At 45.4% G+C, this 24,203-nt stretch overlaps 1 pseudogene; it reads left to right on the top strand.

Moving 5' to 3' along the window:
* Nucleotides 1-12,531: 12,531 nt before the first annotated feature.
* LOC101970134 (reticulon-4 receptor pseudogene) lies at nt 12,532-20,712 on the top strand (annotated as a pseudogene).
* The last annotated feature ends 3,491 nt before the right edge of the window (nt 20,713-24,203 follow it).

Below are 24,203 nucleotides of genomic sequence, written 5' to 3'. Positions count from 1 at the left end.
ACACAAGGCTCTGGACCAGTTCTGAGGCCGGGTGCCAACTTAAGCCAGAGGAGTTCCAAGAAGAAATCAGGGTGGCCGCTAAAGCCACCCACAGAGGTGAGCCTTCACAACCTAGGTGACCAGATTTGACCAGCACCCCTGGGGCCACCTTTCAGCTATGGGTCTCTCCCCTGCCTCTGAAGGGAGACCTGAGTTTCAGCTACAAATACAGAGAACCCAAAAAGAGAAAATGGATCTAGAATGAGTCACTTTTGGAAAACTCTTTCCAGCGGGTGTCTCACAAAGTTAGGACCTCTGAGTGACGAAGGGACTGGGGAGGCTTAAACCTAGCCAATGAAAATCAGGCCACTGCTTCTTTGTCCCAAAGAACAGAAGCTCAGCTTTCACATAGTGGGCAGGTGGATCTGGGAGGTGGTGCTGGGATGGAGGTGGCAGAAACACTCAGGTGACACTCGTGCTGGCAGTGCCAAAGGGCACAGTCTTTTGGGAACTTGCTTCACCAATTTAAAGGAAAAATGTAAAGTAGAAGGTAAGACAAGTGGACCATCGAATGCTGCAAAAATTGTCAAGTAGTCCTTGGACGGCAGGAGTGTGGGGGAGCTCATTTTTAGAAATGATCAATATCAAAGCAGGTATCTGCTCCCTCACTCCCAGTGCTGGGAATCTCAGGGCCCACACAGAGTCCAGAGAAGCCCTGGAAAGTGCCCTACCATATTCTGACAGAATGTTCCATACAAGCTACTGCCATTCAGAGTGTTGTCCCTGCGGCTTTTCAAAATGAAGTGAAAGAATACAGGCTCAATTTTGCAATAAGCCCAGCCTTCCTTCTTGCTTCCCAATCTGACTTGTGTGTCTGCACTTATTTAATTGGGCTTGTAGTTGAATGATACTCTGATTTGCACAAACAATTAAGTGTAATTACTCTGGAACACCCATACAGGCTCATAACCGATTATGCTAGGCAAACTTGGCCAAAAAAAATTAGAGATGCCATTTCCAAATCTGGTTCTGCTCTGTATCCTGCACTCCTTCTGGACAATAAATGTGCAAAGCAAAGTTGACTTACATGTTAAGCCTCTGATGGCATTCTGATGTTTCATCATATTTTCCAGGGCTTGATACTCTTGTTTTCAAGAGGACTAAATTCTCCCTTCATTTCAATCCACTGTGCACATGTATGGGGCCCCTGCAAGGACTAGCACCATGGGTGTCAAGCCCCCTTCTTCATAACAACTGTAGACAGAGCATTTTGCAAGATACTCTTTGGATACCACCATCTTATTCTACTTTGATTATGTCTGAATTCCTCCAGCCCCCAAAACAGGTTTTGCTCTCTAGCCTTTGGAAATACACATATAGACATGGTCGAAACCAAGCTTTTCACCTTTGTTTTTTTTTTATGTTGTTTGATTTTTTGTGTTTTGCTTGCCTTCCCCATTAACTTACCCTTTGCAAGTTACTTATGGTGCGTGAGAGTTATAAAGAAAAAAAAAGACCCAGGATCCCCTGGGTGGTGCCTTATCAGATCTGGACTGATGAGACTGGCCCTGCCTACCTGTGTGGTAACAGGGGTTGATGGTGAAGCACAGAGGTTGGCAGAAGGGGCAGTTGATGCAGATTCTGGGTCACAGCTCCACATATCCTTGGGGTGGGCAGTTTGCAGAGAGTTTTTTTTGTAAAGTTGCAGCAAGACCTCGGGGCCAGAGAGAAGTTTGAAAGAAATCAGGGCTGCAAAGCAGTTGTCTCATCCTCCTAGGGAAGGGAGTCTTGGAGCAAAAGACAAAAGCCTTTATTTTAAAAAAAGGGGATGGATTAATGGATTAATTAATAATCTTGGCACCAATGAGGATGCCACATATACCCTGGCAGGGTGAGAACCTGACACTTGTCTGTCATGTCCATTCCACATTTAGTTGAAGGCACATGTACTACAGTCACCCTGCTTCCTCTGTTAACTGCGAGACTCTGAGCAAGCCCTTGAACCTCTGCTAGCCCAGGGGAGTCCTTCATAAAGTAGTCTCCAACTTATGAATATCTCCTAACTTCCCAGTTCTGGTGATTTTAATTGTTTTTTTATCCTGTTTAATTTTTTAAATTTGAATTAATTTAATATTGGTAGGTTGTAAAATTGTGGTGGATTCCATAATTTCACAAATAATACATACATATATTTTTCCTGTTTAGAGAAAACAAATATTTACAGATAAGGCTCAGGTGTCTTTTGACCATCATCGCTAATTTGTTGTTCTTTCAACCCTTGTTGTACCCAGGACATACAACCCTGTTTCTATTTAGGTGTAACCAGGACTGAACGGCACACATACTGCAAGATGTTTCCCGTCATTCGCCATGCCCTAGACCTCATTTCCTGGCACTGATTCCCTACCCGTCTCATTCTCTTTAACAACTGCAACATAGAGTTTTGGGTGTGATGTGTCAAAGGACTGACTTCTAGATTGCTTTCTACTGGTGCAGACGATGTTACAGCAAGACTCTGTTGGTGTGTACAAGTGTTGGGTCTGTCTCCTCCACAAGATTGCGAGCTTATTTGCAGGTGTCTATTTCCCTGGCAGGTGCTCTAGCTGGCCAGTGGCATTCACACTGTCTTCAAGTTTGTTGAATATAAGAAAAGTCAGTTTGAGTAGCTTGAGGCTTCACAAGATGAGATCGAAGATGAAATGGTCTTGCCTTTCCAAGTGTGCAGCTCAAGACCACAAATGCCTGAGCATGACACTGTTAAATGTCTTTGGATCTCTAGCATACACAAGGAGAGAAAGGCTGAAATCATTTGCTTCCAAAGTAGATCCTAATTAAGTTAAGCTGGAAAAGCTGTAGAATCTGGAGACAAATGGGCTGTGTCCTCAAAAAGCTGACTATTTCATTAAGAGGGGGCAGAGTGACACAATGTGTTCTCAGATATCATCAAAAGGGGACACAGGAACATGAGACACTCCTTCAGAGGCAGAAGCAAAGAGATATTGCTGAGGGTGTGACTGATGGTTTGCACTGAGGAAACACCCAAAGGAAAGAGCCTCTCAATGCGTTAGAAGCAGGGGCCACTGATAAGATGAGGGCCTGGGGAGGTGGTAAAGAGAGTCCAGAAAAGAAGAAAGTGGCCTAACTTAGCGCCTTCTGCTCCTGACTGTGCCCCCACCCCCAGGATCTGGTGACAATGCATAAAAATTTCTGACTCAGCTCCTCTGGGGAGGGCCCCGGATTCTGTCTTTCTATTGCACCCTGGAACCTCCGAAGAAGAGAAAAAGTCCTTGGCTAGTTTTGAGGCCTTAGTTTAGAAATAAAAATGGCAGGAATTTGTCATTAAACCTGTGGTTGAATTCCAGAGAGGGCTGAATATCCAACAATGAGATAGCCTTGCGTGTTTGGAGCACTTCCTACAAGTCAGCCCTGCAGCATGATCTGCTTACAGGAACTGCAGCTAGCTGAGCTATTACTATGAACAGGCTGCCTTCTCAGTGCTCTGAATTCAGTACTGAACTATGACCCATAGAGGCATATACAGCTCCAGAGGAGGTTACACAGTAGCAAAGTGAAGAGGAACGAATGAATGAACAGTTGGTGCAGATAAATAAGTTCCCAGTATTGAGTAGCGAGAAGAAGTCTAGGGACAAGTGGACTTACCTGAGAGTCAATTTCATTTTTAAGAAAGGTGGTAAAGGCAGAACTACTTGGTGTGTTAAAGACACAGGGGAGATGAGGGCTGCCTCTGGCTGTGGAGGTCCGTGCCATTGGCAAAGGAAGCAGCCAGGACAGATACCCCAGGTTTTACAGGTGAGAAAAGTAAGACCCAGAGAGCTTAGGTAACTTACCAAAGATCACCTGCCCGGGATGCAAACACACCCCGAGCTCAGGTTCTTAACCTTGGCCACTAGTCAGCCGCCTGCCTCAGTTTCATGTCATGTGGCCTCTCTCGTCATTGAAGCTCTGGCAATAAAAAAATGAATGTCTTTCTTCTGCCAAGCACTTGTCACTTACCCAGTGCACGTGGGCAGTGGCCCCCCCAATACCTAAAGAACCACTTGCCCTACACAGGTGCCATGGGCGCTTCCTACCCCAGGGCCACCAGGCCCAGCCCTCATCCTCCACCATCACTGAGAAAGTGTCTCCATTGGCTTCTTCCTGTGCCTCCTCACCATCTGGCTGTGTGGCCCTGGGCATCTGCATGGCCACCTGGACCTCAGGTTCCTCATCTGTCAGTGGAGATGCCTCCCAGAGCTGCTGGAAGATCAGATGAGGAAATGTGTAACAGCTCCCCTTTCAGGGAGTCTACCAACCATAGACCGAAAAAGAAAATTTTATAGAACATGTAGTCCTCTATTTTCCTTGTCATTATTCCCTGAATAATAAAATATAACAAGCATCCACATTGTATTGGATTTTATTTTCAGCATATGATAGGGCATTCCTGGGCTATCTGAACATTCTCCATTTTACATAAGGGACTTTCACATCCTTCGATTTGGGTACCTAAGAGGGAGTCTGGAGCCAGTCCCTTGTGAATACTGAGGGACAGCTGAATGATAATGAGAGCTCCTTGTTTGGCGTCATCCACCATGTCCCTGGCACTGTGCTAAACAGTGCATGTCCCTTCTCTCAGCTATCCCTTCCAACAATCAGACATGTGGGTACAGTAGCAGCACCCTGTTGTGATGACACAGAGCTAAAGCTCAGCGAGAGGCAAGCAGTCATGGTCCACCGTCCGCAAGTGACAGAGCTCAGAGAGAAGCCCGGCAAGGACTGCCTGCAGCACAGGAGCCTGCAGCGATATCTCCACTCATCCAGAAAGTGCTGCAGGCTGGGCTGGCCAAGGAGTGGGCAGCAGGCAGAAGGGGGCAGCGGGCGAGGGAAGCACTGGACTGAGGCCTGGGACCCGGGAGGCAGCCTTGTGCAGCATGCTTCAGGCAGAGGGAAAGGAATACCATGGTGTCTGATGTCTGCCGAGCAGAAAGGCCAGCGTGGCTGGAAGAGGTGTGAGACAGAGGAGGGACGTTTATGGATGAAACTGGCCAGTGGGCAAGGTGACACTTTGTGACATCTGAGGCCAGGTGCTAAAAGGGGTCCAACTTCTGCCTGATTCTCCCTACAATTGGCTTTGGAACAGGGTCTTCCTGCTGCAGGAGGCCCTGAGAGCAGCTCGAATAGACTGCTGCTGAGGCAGGTGGAGGCAGAGGCTGGGCATGGTGCCCACGGCCCAGTGAGAGCCCACACCAGCATGAGCACAGGGGCTCCACTTACACATAGATTTTTTTTCTTTTTTTTTTTAATTTATGACAATTTGAAGAAACTCACAGATAAACTGTGTAGCCTAGAAATATTGCGAACAATAAGATCAATATAGGTATGGAACAAATGTCTAAAACACATGCAGGTAAGAGTCTAGCTTATCCTTTGCTATCATAGATACCTGAGTCAATTATAAAAAAAATAAAATTTATCAAAACTGATGCGTGGCCTTTCAGCCTTACGTGGCTCCATCTGCAGTGGAGAGAAGCATCTGAATGAGGAGAAGCAGCAGAAAATCATCACTGCACAACACTGCACTCCCAGGATAATGCCGTGACCACTTTCTGCTGCCATCTGTGAGCTCAAGTGTGCCCAGTCTATGCTGGAAACACGAGCCACGTGGTGCCCATGACCTCTGTGTTAGCAGTTTGTCTCTCTACTAAATGGCATGTCTCAGTAAAGTCATTTCTCACAGTTCTTCAAGACTCTTCAGTGTATATAATACTTACAACACCCGTGTTGTAAGTATTATATACACATGTTAATTGACTGTTTATGTCACTGGCCAAGCTTATAACAGCAGGCTATTAGCAGTTAATCAGCGTTTGATGGGTGCGGACATAGGCACATGGTCAGCATTCTGTCGCTGTGACAGGTTACATTTGAGGGGAGTCAAAGTTACATGTAAGTTTTCCACTGTGTTGGGAGTTTGCTGTGCTAATCCCCGAGGTGTGCAAGGCTCCACTGTCAGACTGACTGGATCACCGAAGGACCCGGTGCTTAGCAGACTGGCCATCGCCACAGAGCCGTGTGCCACTGCAAAAGCATCGTGAGCAAAACAAATGATGACAGCTGTTTGGGGCTACACCACTGGGGTGACTTGGATGCATAGCAGCAGACCACGGCTCCAGAGGCATTTGCAGAGGTCACCCAGCTAGGGAGTGTGAGGGGAGGTTCAGTCCAAACCTGTGACCCTCTGCCCACCTTTTAGCTGTGCAACTTCAGGCCAAGCTCCCTGCAGACTCGGGGACCTCCAGGGAGTGGAGACGCACATGCTCCTGCCTGAGTGTGCAAGCCCCTCAGGCTCCACCCTGAAGCCGAAGCAGCCTTTTTCACCCACCTTGGGGCTGTCACACCCAATGAGATTGGAGGGCTTCAGCAGCAGGTTTCACTTCACAGGTGTCTCTGGAAGAGCGAGCATCGTTCTTCTCTTGAGGCTCCTGTCTCTGAGCTCTGGGGTCCAGCCCAGGAGTTTGCATCATTCTAAAATAGTTTTGATCTCAGAGTGGAGGTCTATGCCTATAATCCCAGAGGATTGGGAGGCTGAGGCAAGAGGATGGTGAGTTCAAAGCCAGCCTCAGCAATGGCAAGGCACTAAGCAACTCAGTGAGACCCTGTCTCTAAATAAGATACAAAATAGGGCTGGGGATGAGGCTCAGTGGTTGAGTGTCCCTGAGTTCAATCCCTGGTACAAAAAAAAGTTTTGAGCAAGAGGATGGTGAGTTCAAAGCCAGCCTCAGCAATGGCAAGGCACTAAGCAACTCAGTGAGACTCTGTCTCTAAATAAGATACAAAATAGGGCTGGGGATGAGGCTCAGTGGTTGAGTGTCCCTGAGTTTAATCCCTGGTACAAAAAAAAGTTTTGAGCTGCATTGATATATATAATCAAAATCTGCTAAATGGCACATATTTAAATGGTCCAATGTGATCATGATTGACATATGTCTATAGATTAGTTCTCTGTTAATGGTGACACTGTATGGAACCCTGATTCACAGGGTTCATCATGGCAAACCTCCTTCTTTGGACCTGTGGTGGCAAAAGCATGCAGCAGAGGGGGCTGCTCACCTCAGGGAGGCCAGGAAGCAGAGAGACGGGAGGGGCCGGCTCCCCAGAGCCCCCTAAAGCACTGATGACTTAGCTTTCCTTGCACCAGGTCCATCCTTCTGAAGGTCCCACCACCTCCATGGCTCCTCAGCTGTTAGAAACCTTCCCCATTCAAGTTGCCACAGTCCAGGTCTGCGGATTCCTCAGCACAAACTTGCAGCAGGCCCTGCACCACGGAAGCTCACCTTGTCATTGTCCTTCTCTCTACCACCTTGTCAGGTGGCCACTTGTTGGCACTGTCACCGTGGGTTATTGTGCACTTTGAAAACATCTCATTTGTGAAATCACACGCTCCTACTCTCTTTCTTCTCTGGTTTCCTCACGCTTGGCTTGGCGACATTGAGACCCGTCCTAGGAGTTCATGGACAACAGTTGGTTTCTTTTCATTCCTAATTAGTAGTCCACTGTGTCATGTGAGCTGCCAAACCCCCGTCATCTGCAGACAGACATGAGTTTCCCTCCAGGGTACTTTGACCAGTAAAGCTGCGGTGATCATCCATGTACTCAGGTGGACGTCACAGTTGAATAACTGAATCATGCAGCAGGTGACATTTAGTTTTTAAAAAATTGCAGAACCATCTTTACCAAGTGTCTGACCATCTTGCACTATATGTGAGCTCTTGTTGCCCCACATATTCATCAACCTCTGGTAGAGTTTTGAACCTGTCAATCAATTGTATGCATTGCTTCCCAAGTCCAGGTTCAGGGGCCTATTATTAGTAGCTTGAAATCTACCATTGGTGGGAGCATTTACACCAAAGAAACTTAAAAACGCTGTTATCAGACGCATTCCACTCCTTCCCCACCCAGAGCTAGCTCTTCATCATTGACGAGCATGGTATCCATTCTAGACATACTAGTGGGTATATACTGGTATCCCTGACACTTATTTTGTCTTTCTCCGATGCCTGATGATATTGAGAATCTTTTCATGTGTTGAAGGATCATTCTTATGTCTTCTTTTGAGAAGTATCTATTATAATATTCACCCAATTTCTTGTTCAGTTGTTGGTCTTATTTTTAGAGTGTCAGAGTTTTTTATATTCTCAAGACTAATTCATTTTCTGACATATGTGTTGCAAACATTGCTTCCCCACTCATTTTCTTAGTGTTGTCCTTCAAAGAACAGAAGGTTCTTATTTTACTTGAAGTCTAATTTGTCATCTGTCTCTTTTGTGATCTGTGCTTATTGTGTTCTATTAAAGAAAATCCTGACTACCCCAGGGTTGCAAAGATATTCTCCTGTGGTTTTATTCTCAAAGTTTTGCAGTTTAAAAGCTTAAAACTTTTAACAGTTTTACATTTGGGTCTATAATTCATTTTGAGTTAATTTTTTATGTCCTGGATGAAGTATCAATATTCATCTTTTATCCTACATGGATATCCTGCACTACTTCTATTGGCGTAGAAATGTCTTGGGACCCTTGTCAAAATGACTAACCAGATATGCATGGTTCTATTTATGAACTTATCCTTATCTGTTCCATTGATCTATGTGTTTATGTTTTTACTAGGTATAGTAAGTTATGCAAGTCTATAACTCTTTTTTTAAAATCAACTTTGCTATTCTACTGTTGGTATATAAGGATGCAATTAATTCTCATATCAATCTTTTATTCATGGTAATTTCAAATTTATTTATTAATTCTGGTAGTTATTTTATTATTCTTCCTTAGATTTTCTACATAAATCATCATATTAGCTGCAAGGAAAGGTAGAGTTTTTTCTTCTTTCCATATGATATGTTTTCTTGCCTTATTGCAATGGTTAGGTCCTTAATGTTGGACAGAGTAGTAAGAACAGTTCTCTTTGTTTTGTTCTAGATCTCAAAAGAAAACAATTCAGTCTTTCTTCATTAATTATGTCAGCTTCTGATTTTTTTTAGATGCTTTTTAGCAGTTTGAGAAACTTCCCCACTATTATTACTTTGGTATAATTTTTTTCAAGTGCATTTCCTGAAATCATTGAAATAATCATTTGGTTTTCCTCCTATATTTTGTCATTCTGTTGAATTATGCTTAATTTGTTGAATTAAATTATGTTGAATTTGTATTTTCAAATATAAAACAAAGCTTTCACTCTTTGGAATAAACTCTAATTTGTCATAATATATTATCATGGCTATGTATTACTGGATTCAATTTGCTATTAACTTTTAAGAATTTGTGTCTATAGTTCTGAAGTATTGTTCTACAATTTTTTTAATCATGTCTATCAGATTTGGGCATCAAAGATTCATTGGACTTATAAAACAGGCTTATACAACATTCCTCCTCTATGTTTTAAAAATACTTGTGACATTTCAGTGTCATTTCTTCTTGAAATACTTGATAGAATTCAGCAGTAAAACCATCCAAGCATGAAATTATCTTTTGGGGAAGGTTTTTTGCAACAAATTCAATTTAGGCATAGGGTTATGCATATATTCTAGTTTTTGCATGACAATTTTGGCAAGTTCTTGTTTCTCAAAACATTTGTTCACTTCAGTTAGTTTGTCAAATTTGTTGGCATAAAGCTGTTCATGGTATTTTGTTATTATCTTTTCAATGTCCATAGGATCTGTGCTGATAATCTCTTTTTATTTCTGATATTGATGGTCAATATGTTTTTCCCCCTTGAATTAATCTAGTTAAAACTTTATCAGTTTTATAAATTATTTTTAGAGAACGAACTTTGGTGTTCACTAATTTTCTCTGTTTCGCAGTTTATTAATTTTGCTCTTGTAATTATTTTCTTCTTTCTATTTGTTTTTGGCTTATTTTGCTCTCTTTTCCTATTTTTTTGAAACGAAAAACTTAGATAACTGACTTTAGACATTTATTCTTTTCTAAGACTATAATTTTTCCTCTGTAACTGCTTTAGCTGTATTCTGCATATTTTAATATGTCACATTTTTTTTCTTTCAGATCAAAATATTTTCTAATTTCTCTCATTTTTGTCTTTGCCCCATAAGTTAATTAGTAACATGTTATTTTATTCCCAGATATTTTGTTTTCCCAAATATCTTATTATTATTAATTTCTAATTTCATTCTACTTTGGTCAGAAAGTATAATTGTTGCATCCACATTTTTGCAAAAAATTAATTGGCATAAAATCTGTGACACTTACGCAGTAAAATATGATATCTGTTTCTTCTCAATAGCCCTGAACTCAAAATAATCTTTGTGCCAAATCGGCATATTTGGGGGTATTATATTCTTTTACCCTTTAAAGATAAATAAAATGGTGCTATCATTTTCATCTTAAAGTAGGAATAAATAAATCTATAATGTAGAAAGAAAGAAAGAAAACACTATTTTATGATTGTTATCCTTAAATTTATTGAGTCCTGTTTGATGGACTGTAATGCAGTCTATCTTGATGTACACTATAGGTATCTAACTATGATTTAATCATAATTATTTTAGGCAAGTTACTTAATCTTTCTCTTCTCAATTTTTTCATCCACAAGGGGATGGTATGAACAGTCCTAACCTGAAAAGATTGCTGCCTTGCCTTGGTAACTGATGCTCCTTCTCACTTTACCTTAAATGGGACCTTCTCCAGGGGACCCTGCATGGAGTCCATATGTACTCCTCAGTCCAAGCTCAGTTCACTTAAATAGTGTTCCCATGGCTCCCTGGTTCCCCTTCAAAGCACTTAGTGCAGTTTGTAAGCACTGAGAGGGCAAGATTTGGGATTCCATGGTGTCCCTCAGGACCTGTAAATGACAGTCACCATGTTTTACAAACATCTTCTGAACAAATGATTGTTCTAAACTCCAGGTATGTGGCCCATAGAAGATCATTTTACTAGTCTCAATGCTACTTTTCTCCACTGTAAAATGGGTGCCCACTTCCATTCTTCCAAAGATTATGGAGAAGAATTTGCATTTGGTGAAAATCTAAAAGAAATTTAGACATCTCATCAAACAAGTAAACCACCCTAGAGCTCATACAACCAGAGGGACCACAAAGACACCCGAGAAGGGATAGGCGACTCTCAGCACATCCATGAAGTTTTATGGAGTGATTTAGAAAAACGTGGCCCATTAGGACGCAAAAGATATGTGACAAGGAAAGGAGATGAAGCAGACTGCTCTCATTTGTGCTGTGCATGGTGAAGCACACCTGTGATTCCAGCAGCTTGGGAGGCTCAGGCAGGAGGATCTGAGTTCAAAGCCAGCCTCCACAAAAAGCAATGTACTAAGCAACTCAGAGAGACCCCTGTCTCTGAGAACAATATAAAATAGGGCAGGGGGATGTGGCTCAGTGGTTGAGTGCCCTGAGTTCAATCTCCAGTATCCCCCCCCAAAAAAATAAATAAAATAAATGCTCATTTCTGAAGGACATTAGGAAAAATGCTTGTTTTCTAGAACAGGACATTTTTGACACTCTTTATTTCTTGGGCGCAAGATTAAAAATGGGGGGACACTTTTCATTTTAAGCCTATTTGAAATTATTAGCATGGGCCATAATTGCTTTTGTAAATAACTCATTCATGCGTGTTTCTCAAATGATGGTGACAAGTTGCTGGCTGGACAGAGCCCGCCCCTCCTCTTGGTCTAGTCACTTTGTGCTGGGCCTCCAGACAATCTTGACAGCTAGAGCAGGCCCCAGCACCGGGCGCCAACATGTCAGTCAGCAGACAGCTCCCCAGACTGGTTGGTAGGGCCTTCTCCTGCTGCATGGCCTGTGTGTGCTTCCAGAACCCAGACAGACACACACAAATAGCCCCTCTGGGCAGCAGGGCACCTGGGGCCATGGCTGGCAGCTGGGAGCTTGGTTTCCAACAACTAGTTTGTAGCGGGTGCTGCAGTGACAGGCTAAGGAATGGCAACAAGTCATCAGCAAGTGGGCCCACACATTACTTCCCTTTTCAGGGTGCTGCCTGGCACTTCCCAAGAGCAAGAGATTTACTGGCACTTGGCTGGCTGCCTTGCCCTTCTGCAATCCCCGGCTCCAGCAGGTCAAATCAAGTTGCCTCACCCAGCAGTGATGCACGCGGGAAGCTCCAAAACTCAAAAAAGGCCTCCTGTCAGAGGAGACCCTCTGTGGGCACAGGCCCTGGACGTATCAAGAGGGGCAGAGAGACAACATTCTGAATCTGACCCTGTCACTCTCGTTCTGAAGGCCCACACACACCCTCCTCTGAGCAGCTAGCAGGGCCAGGTCGTCCTTTCAACTGTATTCAAAGTTGGTTCCACTTTGATCTCCTGTCTCCCCTTGCTGCTGTTCACACTGGTTAGGCTCCTTCCTGAAGTTATCCCAGGGCAATTTACTTCCTTTGAAGTCCCCAAAAATTCCTGCCAAGTGCTGTTCTGGTGTGAGGAGGCTGCAGGGGCAGGCGGCCTGGTGCCATTGCCACACGGGGTGCCAGAACTGGAATGCCCAGACATCAAAGGGGAAGGTGGCAGCGGCGCATGAGTGAGCCTAGCTCTGGCCTCGCCTTGGCCCCAGAGGCCTTCACCCCACTCCCAGTTGGATCTGGAAGCTTGGCTCGGGAGCCTGGAGACCTGGCTTCAGATGCTTCTAGAGGTCGAGGAAGGCCCATCCCTCTGCATCTTGGGAAGGTGCAAAAGCGCAGCTCAAGGTCCCTGGCAGCATGGCCTGTGCCAGCTTTGCTCCCCTCCAGTCTCCTGAGACTGCATCTGTGAACTGAGAAGGCAGCATGGTCCCCACGGTGACCACTTGTCAGCCCAGGGGCCAATTCAGGCCCATAGTAGGCTCTGTTTAGCCCACATGGTTAAAAATTCCCTCGAAAATAGGGCAGAGGCTGCAGCCACTGTTACAAGCACATGCTCGGCCTGCACCAGGTCCTGGGGACAGCCCCAGCACCATTGAAAAAATAAGAAGTAGAAATTTATTATTCATTATCTCCAGCTTTTAAAAGTTCAGATATTATGCCAATATCGATAGTTTAGGGTTTTTTTGACAAATCAGTGGTAAGTCTGGCAATACCAGGCTGCTGTCCAAATTGACGGGTTGCACGGGAGCTGTGTAAAAGCTGCCATCTCTGCAAGAAACCCATGTCCAAGTTGTGGACTTTCCCTCCCAGGCTGCTGCTTTCTCACCCTGTGACCATTTACGTTTTGGTCCCCTGAACTGGGTTATTTCACTTTACGTCAAGAGATGTGGAACATGAACCCCAACCCAGGCGTCACAATCTCCCATACGCAGGTCAGACCTGCTCCCTCCCCTCTTTTTAAATACAAGCAGAGGTTTCTCAGAGTGTGGCCAGATTCCCCTGAGGATCACAAGGGGATGCTCATCAAGGTGCAGAAATACCTGGGCTCAATCTGTCAGCTACAGCAGAGCCCTTGGGGCTGGACATCCACCTTCTGAGCCAGGCAATGTCCTGGCTGCGGGAAAGCTTTTCAGGCACCTGTGAGAAGGAGACTCCTCCGTGGCTTGCAGCTGTGCTCAGGAGTACAGTGCATTCCTCTGGGTGCCCGAGAAAGGAAACAGGACTTACTGAGCCACCCCTCACCCAGGCCTCACGCCCAGCTACCTGCTAGCTATAGCTGTCCCTTGGTGTTCATGGAGGACTAATCTCAGGACTCCCGAGAATACCCAAATCTTAGAGGCTCAAAGCCCCTTATAAAAAAGCATCCTGCTAACTTTCAGCCTGTGGCGCAGCCTCCTGAGAACTCCGCAGCATCTCTGCATGGCTTTTCACACCCAGGACCACGTGGATCCTGAGCTCAAGGTCAGCTCAGTCTATTTTTTCAAAGGGAATAAAGATGAGAAATAAGTATGCTTGTGTTCAACACAAATGCATTTTTTTTCCTGATTATTTTCAGTCCACAGTGGATTGAAGCCACGGAGAGGGATCCTGCCATCGCTACCACTGTTGAACAAGTGGGGATCTAAAGCAAAGAAGCTCAATGGCGCAGCCACCATGGCAGAGCCCAAGTTCAAACCTGGGACCAACCCCAATGTCATTGCATGAGAGCGGAGCTGCTGCTCTCTCTCCATGCACTGAGAGCAAAGAGAAAGTTCTGACGGAATGAAAACCAGAGAGGGAGCCTTTTTCCCACTGGCCTGTGCCAGGTGAGTCCGCAGGTGGAATGCTCAGAGGAGGCTTAGATCCTAGGCTGCTCTGGATCTGCAACTGTCTCCAAGAAGCCTCTCTCCTGTGGCCAGCTGGGCCCTCATGACTCTGGGCATCAATTTTTTGTTATGTGACAGCAAGTGCTGGCAAAGTGATTTGTGATGCAATTTTGGTAGCTAACTTTGAGTGGCGGCTCAGCAGAATCACAGAGGTTGGACCACTTTTTCAGAGGACCCCAAATCAGACCTGGAACCCACAGGATTGCCATACAGCTTGACGACGGCAGCTGTCTGGTCAATTTTTGGTTTTATAAAGAATCTTACTCCTTGTCCTTTCTCTGTTTTCACAGCCGGTCTGTGCCAGGCACACTACAAAACATGTTGCCCTTAGGAAGATTCTGGGGTTCTGGAGGGAGGAAGAAACAGCACATGGGCCAAAGAGACTCCTGGTGGCGTGCAATGGCTTCTCCTGACAGACCCCTCTCCTGGAGGTGGCGGTGAGCAGAGAGCAACTTCCCTAGCTTGTCTTCACAGCTAATCTCTATAAGAGTTATCACATCCCCAGATATTCAGGATGGCATGAGACAGTCAGGGGTGGCCCACTAGGCCCTGGAACCCAGGGGCTTTGCTACTGACACAGCTGTGGGTCTGCCGATGGTGGCTCCTTTTCTTGAGGCTTTGGTTTTCCCACCTGGAAAATCCTGCTAGATAATTTTTAGGACCATTCTAGCTATAACCTTGTGTGAGCTGCTAGTACCAGGCACACACTAACTGGAAGGAAAAGGGATTTAAGAATAAGAGGGCCAGAGAGGAGACACCCAGGAATGGCCACTGCTTGCAAAGCCACTGCCTCTTGTCAACCTGCACGCTCAGAATGGGGCAGTCGATAATTAACACACCTGCCTTGATCTCACTGAAATGCTACTTTTCGACTGTGTTATCTTGGAAGAAAATGAGCCAATTAGAGAACGTAAATGAGACCGATTCTTAAGAGACTGTGTCAACTATTTATTGTGCTCAGTTGGAGGTGATGGCTCGGTGGCTGGGCCCCTAGATGGCAGGAGAGGAGGGTCACAACAGCTGGCTCCTCATTTTTGGGATGCAGCCCTGAGCTACCCCATTGGCCAGTGGCCCCAAGAAGGTCAGAGCAGCTGGATTTCTCCCCAGGAGGCTGGCCTTTCAGCCTTGACTTCATTCACCAGATTCTTTTTTATTCCTCCCCAAATATGCACAAAATTTCCAATGATTTTCCCCTTACCACAGTGTGGGTGAGATTTGAATCCTAGCCTACTGATGGCCTCACAGGGCCAGGGAGCTGGGGACACTGCTTTCCGGATACAAAGATCAGGCATTTCGCAGAATGTTTTGAGGAAGCCACTTGTTGACCTTTTGTTTGACCAGTACAGGGCAAACCCCAGGCAGTGTCTGCACAAAGTGCCTTCATATGGGGGCCTGTTCGCCTCTTCAGATGGAGCTGGGATTCCCTTAAACAGCCCCTCCCACAGCAGGTGGAAAACTAGTTCTGCTCCAGAGAGCTATCAAAACACGTTATGGGTGACTTGTGCTTCCCTAAAGTTCGTATGTTGAAGTCCTAACCCCCGTACCTTAGATATGACCTTATGTAGGAATAGGGTGACTGCAGATGCTTAAGATACAGCCACAGTAGGACAGGGTTGCCTAATTCCTCATTAGGAGGTGAAACTGCAGACAGACACACACAGATGTGGTGACACATCTACAAGACAAGGACCAGGGAGAGGCTATGTATCCCCGCAGCCCTGAGAAGGAACCCAGCAGACAACACCTTCCTTCAGAACTGAGACAATCGTTTTGCTATTGGAGCCACTGGTCTGCTGTACTTTGTCATGGCAGCTCTGGTAAATTAACGGGCCCACCCACTCTTCCCAAGAATGGGACTTGAGGAGCTTTGTTCTTTTGGGCCCTGCCTCCTGGGCTCTGCCTTTTTCTGCACCCGCTCAACCTAGAAATCAAATGGGGCCTTCTTTTTTTTTTCGTATTTTTTTAATTGTTTGTTGTTCAAAACATTACATAGTTCTTGATATATCATATTTCACACTTTGATTCAAATGGGTTATGAACTCCCATTTTTACTCCGTATACATATTGCAGAATCACATCAGTTACACTTCCATTGATTTACATATTGCCATACTAGTGTCTGTTGTATACTGCTGCTTTTCCTATCCTCTACTATCCCCCACCCCCTCCCTCCCCTCCTCTCTTCTCTCTCTACCCCCTCTACTGTAATTCATTTCTCCCCCTTGTATTATTTTTCCCTTACCCCTCACTTCCTCTTGTATGTAATTTTGTATAACCCTGATGGTCTCCTTCCATTTTGATGCAATTTTTTTTCTCTCTCCTTTTCCCTCCCACCTCTCATCCCTGTTTAAAGTTAATTTTCTTCTCATGCTTTTCATCACTACTCTGTTCTTAGTTACTCTCCTTATATCAAAAAAGACATTTGGCATTTGTTTTTTAGGGATTGACTAGCTTCACTTAGCATAATCTGCTCTAATGCCATCCATTTCCCTCCAAAATCTATGATTTTGTGATTTTTTTTAATGCAGAGTAATAGCTTATTGTATATAAATGCCACATTTTTTATCCATTTGTCTATTTAAGAACATCTAGGTTGCTTCGACAGTCTTGCTATTGTGAATTGTGCTGCTATGAACATCGATGTAGCAGTGTCCCTGTAGCATGCTCTTTTTAGGTCTTTAGGGAACACACCAAGAAGGGGAATAGCTCGGTCAAATGGTGGTTTCATTCCCAGCTTTCCAAGAAATCTCCATACTGCTTTCCAAATTGGCTGCACCAATTTGCAGTCCCACCAATAATGTACAAGAGTACCCTTTTCCCCACATCCACGCCAGCACTTGTTGTTGTTTGACTTCCTAATGGCTGCCAATCTTACTGTAGTTAGTTGGTATTTTAGGGTGGTTTTGATTTGCATTTCTCTGACTGGTAGAGATGGTGAGCATTTTTTCATGTACTTGTTGATTGATTGTATGTCCTCCTCTGAGAAGTTTCTGTTCAGGTCCTTGGCCCATTTGTTGATTGGGTTATTTGTTATCTTATTGTCCAATTTTTTGAGTTCTTTGTATACTCTGGATATTAGGGCTCTATCTGAAGTGTGAGGAGTAAAGATTTGTTCCCAGGATGTAGGCTCCCTATTTACTTCTCTTGTTATTTCTTTTTCTGAGAAAAAAACTTTTTAGTTTGAGTAAGTCCCATTTGTTGATTCGAGTTATTAACTCTTGGGCTATGAGTTTCCTATTGAGGAATTTGGAGCCCGACCCCACAGTATGTAGACTGTAGCCAACTTTTTCTTGTATCAGACGCCATGTATCTAATTTGATATCAAGCTCCTTGATCTATTTTGAGTTAACTTTTGTGCATGGCGAGAGAAAAGGATTCAGTTTTATTTTTTTGCTTATGGATTTCCAGTTTTCCCACCACCATTTGTTGAAGATGCTATCCTTTCTCCATTGCATGCTTTTTGCCCCTATTTCAAATATAAGATAGTTGTAGTTTTGTAGATTGTTTTCTGTGTCCTTTATTCTGTACCATTGGTCGACCCACCTGTTTTTGTACCAGTATTATGCTGTTTTTGTTACTATTGCTCTGTAGTATAGTTTGAAATCTGGTATCGCTATACCACCTGATTCACACTTCCTGCTTAGCATTGTTTTAGCTATTCTGGGTCTTTTATTTTTCCATATGAATTTCATGATTGCTTTCTCTATTTCTACAAGAAATGCCATTGGGATTTTGATTGGCATTGCATTAAACTTTTAGAGAACTTTTGGTAATATCGCCATTTTGATGATGTTAGTTCTGCCACGAGTAATTTGTCCGCATGGGGATTCACATTTTAATACACTCACTCCTGAAGGCAAGGCAGGCTAAAAGAACCTTCAGCATTCAAAAGGGGTAGGGAATCTAATGGTGGAATAATAATCCCTGCTGTTGAGGCCAGGTCGCCCTAGCCCTAGGAGAAGTCTTTTGCTAGTATGGAGCCTCCTTGAAAGTCCAGGAGTGTCTGGCCCTTCAAGGAAAGACAGGGTGAAACACCATGAGCAAGGGGGAGATCATTGCTGGGAGGCTGTTCCAGTTGAGTGTGCACCTGGGTTGAAGAGTTGAGGGAAGCTGGGACCATGCAGTGACTGGCTAGGATGAGTGAACTCCTCCCCTGGGAGGTCATCAAGCAGAGAATGAGGCCAGGAAGAAGGCTGCAGGAGGTGTTCCAAGCCAACTCAGGAAGTGCTTAAAAAGAAGGATGTGTGGAGGAGGGAGCAGCCTGCTGGGGGCAGGGTACTCTGAGGTGGAGACTGTACTCCTTCACCCCATGCCCTTCCTATACCTAGACCCCTGTTCCTGTGATAGCAGAAGTGCTGGTAGGTAGACCCAGTTCATACCCCCTGGAACCCTATAGTGGTTTTTTTTTGCAGTTTTTTTTTTATTAAAACACAACTCCCCATTATGAATTGAGGGGGACTCCCTAGACTCCCACCTGCTAGATTTTATCAAGAGCTATGAGGGCCTAGGCAGAGAATAGGGTGATGAACCTCAGTGTTTTTCCTTCTAGAGTCTGGGAGGAATATTTCTGCATAAGCTATAAAAATCTCAGAGCTGACAGACTAGGGTTGAGACTTAGATTGCAGCTCCTCTGCCTGAACCTCACTTCCTAGTAGTCCCTGAGCTTAGTCTGGGTGGTACTACAATGTTTACCAAGAGAATATCTCCTCCTCACCCAGCATGGCCTGCAAGCTGTTAGGAGGCTGGGTACTGGCAAGAATATTGCTTAGAATATGGGGATAGAGACCAGGTCCTGGAGGACTCTGTTCACTAGAGTCCCAAGAAGGTATATGCAGATTTGAGCAACAGTCCTTCACATGAGTATTTGTTATGTGACCTAATAGGCTACCCTTGATTATGGATATGAGCATCCAGAAGGGTGAAGTGGGAAGTCTTTAGACATGGTTTACTAGAATGTATAGCTCCAGGCGCAAGTTATAGCCAAGAATCATCTATGTGGTATGCAAAGCAATGATCCCCAAACCTCCAAATCTCAGGCCACATCTAAGACCTGTCTCAAGCCCCTCTAAAGCCCAATCCCAAGGGACACACTGGCTCCAAAATGGCCTCCCAGTCCCTTAGGGATCTCTTACCCCTAACTACCCTTTCTTCTACCCACATGAAGCTGGCTGCTGGCATTGGTGCTGTGGCTACAAGCCTGGCAGGTGGCAGCACCATGTCCAGGTGCCTGTGTGTACTACAGTAGCCGAAAGTGACAGTAAGTTGCCCTCAACAAGGCCTGAAGGCCATGCCCACTGGCATCCCAGCCTACAACCAGCTCACCTTCCTGCATGGGAACCACATCTCTTATGTGCTAGCTGCTGATTTCCACGCCTGCCGGAATCTCATCATCCTGTGGCTATAGTCTAATGCATTGGCCCAGATTGATGCCACCGTGTTTTCTGGCCTGACCCTTCTGGAGAAACTGGATATCAACCACAATGCCCAGCTTTATAACTTCATTCCTGCAACATTCCAAGACCTGGGCCACCTGCACACACTGCACCTGAACCTCTGTGGCTTGTAGGAACTGGGCCCTGGCTTGTTCCATGTCCTGGCTGCCTTTCAGTTCCTCTAACTTCAAGCAAATGGGCTGCAGGCACTGCCATATGATGCCTTCCATGACCTGGGCAACGAACCTCACGCACCCTTTCCTTCATGGTAACCACATCCCCAGCATGCCTGAGCACACCTTCTGTGGCTTGAACAGTCTACCGTCTCCTCCTGCACCAGAATCATGTGGCCCATGTGTATTCACATGCCTTACATGACCTTGGCCACCTCAGGACACACTACTTGTTTGCCAACAACCTCTCAATGCTGCCTGTAGAGGTCCTGGCACCTTTTTGTGCTCTACAGTATTTGCGGCTCCACAATAATCCCAGGGTATGTGACTGCCAGACACGCCCACTCTGGTCCTGGCTGCAGATGTTCTGAGGTTCCTCATCTGAGGTGCCCTGCAACGTGCCCATATGCCTGGCTGGTTGTGACTTCAAGCATATGGTTGCCAATGACCTAGAGTGCTGTGCTGTGGCAGCCAGACGCTTCAGACAAGGCCTCAGTGCTAGAATCTGATAGGCCAGCCTCTGTCGGCAATGCACTCAAGGGACGTGTGCAACCTGGTGACAGCCCACCAGGCAAGGGCTCAGGCCCATGTCATATCAGTGACTCTTCCTTTGGGACCTTGCCCAGCTCTGCAGAGCCCCCACTGGCTGCACTATACCAGAGGGGTCTAAGTCACCAGGAGTCCACACCACTGGTCCTCACTGGAGGCCAGGCTGTTCCCGCAAGAACCACACCCGCAGTCAGTGTCATCTAGGACAGGCGGGAAGTGGGGGCAGCGGAGCAAGAGCTGCAGAGGGTTCAGGTGCCCTTTCAGCCCTGACCACAAAATGCAGTGTTGTAACTTTAGCCTTGTGCTGATATTGTGGACAATGTTTGCACCCTGCTGACCAGATATCAGACCTCAGAACCTCTGAGGACAAGGACCTGCCAGTACCAGAGAAAGGGCAATTGGGCAGGCCAGTCCTCCCTGATGGATGCCTCCCCACCAGCCCAACCCCATCTCTAACCCATCATGTTTACAGGGTTTGGGGTTACGTTTATTCCAGAATGCAGTTTCCCACCAAGATTGCAGAATTTAGAGATATGCATTTTGTTTTACCTGTGTAAAAAAATGGATGATTTGGAATAAAGAGCTCTTTTCTTAAATTATGGCCTCTCAGGCTGAGGTGCTATGAGTGGTGAGAGGCATGAGTGGGACCAGGTGCTTCATCTTACTGGACACCATCACACAAGGTCCCTGAGAAGTGAAGTCACCCAGCTGAATGTACCAGGTATGACTTGGTATCCCTGCCACCTTCTGAGCTTGCTCCTGAGCCTAAACACCTACTCTGAGAACTGGACTGAAAGAGCAGATGCCAGGACCATGGGTCTAGATGAGGTTGCTTTTGTGGGGACATCTACTCTAGTACCTTCCACCCAACTATGCATTGCCCCCAAGAAGAGACTGAGGATAAGAGATGAAAAATACTCTCCATTTTCTGGGAGATGGCAGAAGGAGGGTGGTCCTGAAGGACAGGTGAGTTGGTAAAGCCAGGCTTGGGGCCAGGTAGGAACTGTGTACACCTTCCTACCACTGCCCAGGGTTACAGCCAGATTCCTGTTCCTCTTACAACACACCCACAGACCAGAAACTGTCCTTTGAGGATCTGCATGCCCTTGTAAACATGTATGCACAACACATACATATGACCAGGCAGGAGCTACATGCATGCATGCCTATGTTTGAAAAAAGTACCCAAAGTACAGACAAAAATACATGTGTGAACACATTCCCAAGGCCTACACCAGGGAGGACTCAGAACAAAAGAGAAAGGGGCCACATGACAGAGAATCTATGTAGGGTGCTTTTAAGGAAGGCCCCCTAACCCACAGGGCAGGGGCTGGCTTCGAAGAGGAGAAAAAATCAGTGATTTTGCAGAGGGAACAGCAGAGGGGAACATTGCTTGTGGAGCCAGATGGCTGTGGGGTGGCTGGGGCTCCAGAAGCCCAGGGGAGGAGGAGAGTGTGAGGGAATGTGCTCAGAAACCATGGCCCCTGCTCGCCCTCTAGTTCCTCAGTGCTGCCCCCAAGGTGGATTCAGGACTCAGGACAGATTCTCTAGGCCATTTTCTTTATCCATTTATCTATCCATTTATTCTCTAGGCTGAGGGAAGTGAGAACATGGGATAGGTACAGTGACCTGACCAGGGTGGAGAAAGAAACTAACTCAGGAGGTCCCAGCCATGTTAAGTTCCATACAGTAAGGACCCAGGCAGTTGGGGTCCATGTACCGGGAGGAAGAAAAAGAGGAAGGGAAGAGAAGAGAGACCCAAGTCCTTCTGACTATTGCTTTCCATCTGATGCTCCAAGAGACTGTGAACTTCTTCTCTGGGCTGCTTTTATTCGGGGTGCCAGAATTATCCCCACTACTCAGTAAAAATCTCAGGGAAGTTGCAAATTAATGCGAGTCAATAGAAATGGAGACAGAGAAAGATTTCTGATCAACAAAGCACATCATTGCAGACCCTGCTCAATCTCTCTGTGAAGAATTTTCTAGGGCTTCCTTGGTAAGAAAGGGGACATGAGGCTCAGAGTCTGAATTCCAGAGAGTCCAGTGGATTCAGGGCGTCAGTTTCTGAAGTCTTTCCTGTTTAGAGATCGGGTCTATGTTAGTTGTAAAAGGCCTGCCTGCCATGAATATTTAGGGGGAAGATTTCTCTGTCCTAGAAGGTCCTGCCTGACACATGCCTGTCCCTATCACCTGTCTTTTTCAGGAGTCTGGTCAGGAAATTTTTTCTGTTTTCTCTCCTTCTGTTAAAGGATGGGAAGGTGCCCATATTTGGGCCTGTGTGTCCTGAGCTCCATCATGTCTATGGTGTCCTGCTTGAGCTGAGGGAGGAGGTGGTACTCAGCAGTTATGCCCACCTTTCTCTCCCTCCTTCTCCTCTACCAGTGATTAAATCCAAATGGGCTTAACCACAGAGCCACATCTACAGCCCTTTTTATTTTATTATTATTATTATTATTATTATTATTATTATTATTATTATTATTATTATTTTAGATTTGGAGGCAGGGTCTTGCTAAGTTACTTAGGGCCTAGCTAATTTGCTCAGGCTGGCTTTGAATTTGTTATCCTTCTGCCTTAGCCTCCTGAGTTTTGATATTACAGGCATTTGCCATTGCATCTAGCTGTATGTCCATCTTCTCAATGGAAAGCCTTTCCGCATCTTACTTCCTTTTATTTCTTCCATCATCTCTGAGTCCCAGAACAAAAGATCCCGTCAATTGGTTCAAGGGAGTCCCATAGCCAAGACCTTGGGAAACTGATGCTTTTAGCACTTTTCTTCCTTCCTCCTATATCTAATAGTCTTGGAAGCCCAAGCTAACTGCCCTATTTCTTTGGGCCCTAAGGACAAGAGACCCAAAGGGAAGAAGTAGACATCCATTCACCCATTCAGGGAAGAATGTTCACTGGAGAGAAAGATGGAATCACAGTGAAGCCTGAGCAAGAAGCAAGAAGGGGTTACTTGAATCATCCAACGTGCTCCAAAAGGAACCTTAGAAGAGGAGATATATTGAAGGAGGTGAGGGGATAGATAAGGAAGAGAAAGTTTAAGACCTCCAGATAAATTAAGACTTTAATGCTGATAAGACAGAAAAGAGAGAAAAATCTACCTAGATTTCACCCTGAACCACAAAGGTGAGGAAAAAAAAAGATTCAGCAAGGATGGTTAGCTAGGTGCTTTTTCTGCACACATAACACAGGAGTGCAGACCTGAAATCCAGCCCTTCCTATCACAATGCCCAGACCCACCTATAGCTGTACTGTGAATTCAGGAACTAGCCACATATTCAGAGGACAGTTTCAATACATGGGAGAGTGGCAAATGGTGGCCCCTTTTTCCATGGAATCACACAGTATTAGGTACATGGAATTCATTCACCTAAAAGGGAGTGGGATAGGGAGAAGGGATAACTCTTCCTCACAACTGGTTTCATTACTAATGTCTGTTTCAGAAAGGGGCTGTGTCCCCAGCTCAGCTCATCTTGGGTAATGTACTGAGCAAAATAGAGAGGCTTGTATATATCAAAGTGAAAGTGGAATTGGGAAACTGGTTGGAACTGAGGCACCTAGGATTGTCCTGGGTGCCCATTTTAAACCCAAGAAGGATGTACCATAGAGAATGTGTGTATATGTGCTCGTGTCTGTAACATATGTGGGTGCATGCATGGGATTTCACGTGTGCATTTATTTGTCTCATAGCTCAGGTACCCAGAGTGTGGGACTGCCAGGACAATAACCTGTTTAATAGGAGTAACACAGAGCTTCTAATGAGAGGAGTCAGTTCAAAGACTGATGCAAGATTTAAGTCAGTTCAAAGACTGATCCAAAACT

The sequence above is a fragment of the Ictidomys tridecemlineatus genome, chromosome 2, assembly GCF_052094955.1.
Source record: "Ictidomys tridecemlineatus isolate mIctTri1 chromosome 2, mIctTri1.hap1, whole genome shotgun sequence".
Lineage (NCBI taxonomy): Eukaryota > Metazoa > Chordata > Mammalia > Rodentia > Sciuridae > Ictidomys > Ictidomys tridecemlineatus.
This window is presented reverse-complemented; position numbering and strand designations above follow the sequence as displayed.